This window comes from Cyprinodon variegatus, unplaced genomic scaffold, assembly GCF_000732505.1.
Source record: "Cyprinodon variegatus isolate N-32 unplaced genomic scaffold, C_variegatus-1.0 Scaffold835, whole genome shotgun sequence".
In the NCBI taxonomy this organism is placed as follows: Eukaryota; Metazoa; Chordata; class Actinopteri; order Cyprinodontiformes; family Cyprinodontidae; genus Cyprinodon; species Cyprinodon variegatus.
This window is the reverse complement of record NW_015151288.1, coordinates 345,500-346,755: the sequence shown is the minus strand read 5'-3', so window position 1 is coordinate 346,755 and position 1,256 is coordinate 345,500. Positions and strand designations below refer to the sequence as shown.

The window sequence follows — 1,256 nt, the reverse complement described above, 5'->3', positions numbered from 1 at the left end:
ATAGTTTCTTCTTGTGCAAATTCTGCAAAGCTGCCTCTCTGACAGTCAATCTCACACATCTGTGACTCAGCACCTGTCTTACCTTAATACCTGTGATAATGCCCCACTAGAAGTAGTGTTATCATTCTTCTATCTCCTATTAAGGGAGATCAAATATATTTGTACGTTGTATTTCTAATATGAACTGTTTCAAATGAAACACTGACTGTACAATCTATTCTCACCAAACTGTGATAACTGGGATTAAATTCAGTATAAACAAATGCAATGTATTGCCACGGCTCAAAACTTCCTGCCCCCCTCTCGCCACCCCATAAATATTTTTCTAGATCCGCCCCGGACTAGAAACATTCAGATGACTGAGAGGAACGATGAGGGGAACATCTCTACCATGTCTGCTCTGTAAGTAGGAAAGATTTTTATCTGTTTTCTCTAAAGTGAACTTTCTGTTGGGTATTTTTGAGAAAATACATTCATGGCAAAATAATTTGGCTGAAATCAGGTAAAAGGAATATAAATATTTATCACAGGGTAAAGGAAAATGTCAGTTATTTTATTTATATTTTCTTGAGCCAACAAAGTAGATCTGTAGAGTCTCAGTGAGCATGTAGTTCAGAAATGGAAATGGCGCTGGGGAGGGGGGGGGTTGCCACCCCCAGAATATGTTATCTTTTTTAGATGTAATTTCCTGCATTTTAATCAAATTGTGTCCTGTTTCAGCCCAACACAGAACCATACTTTTACTTTGTTCTGAGTGGCTTGTTTTTCTTGCAATAAGTTACAGCCAATTAAAATAATTAATAAATGGAAATGTCACGTTTGCACAGTATCATCGCGCACAGAAATCCCCTCACAAAACCAATGGTGTGTTGGCCTGGTAGAATTGTATTTTTTAGGCTATAGGGAAGATTACCCGTATTATATTAATGTTTTTATTTTTGCTTATTTTTGGTTTATTTTGGTTGCTTCTTACCCAGTTTATTAAATGACTCACTTTGTGCTGCTATACTTTTCCTGCCAACCTGCTGTGGCCCCCCCAAGCTCTCCGGCCCCCACTTTGAAAACCACTGTCCAAGATCATGATGCATGTAACTATATTTAGACCAGCACGGCAGCTCCAGTAATACAAAGAAAATAATATTCACGCTAAAATATTCAGACACCCATTGCAATGCATATAGTTAAAAGAAATAAGAAACCGCAAATTCACTGGGCTCATTTGGCAGTATAATAGAAAGTCATTTTGAGAATTAAAA

General features: G+C 37.4%; 1 long non-coding RNA gene across 1 annotated transcript in view; it reads left to right on the top strand.

The window, feature by feature from the left end:
* The window catches only part of LOC107099071, a 6,736-nt gene that overhangs the window by 3,600 nt on the left and 1,880 nt on the right, over positions 1–1,256 (top strand). Inside the window, exon 2 of the long non-coding RNA XR_001481924.1 lies at positions 330–402. This is a non-coding gene — a long non-coding RNA (uncharacterized LOC107099071). The remainder of the gene's footprint in view (positions 1–329; positions 403–1,256) is intronic.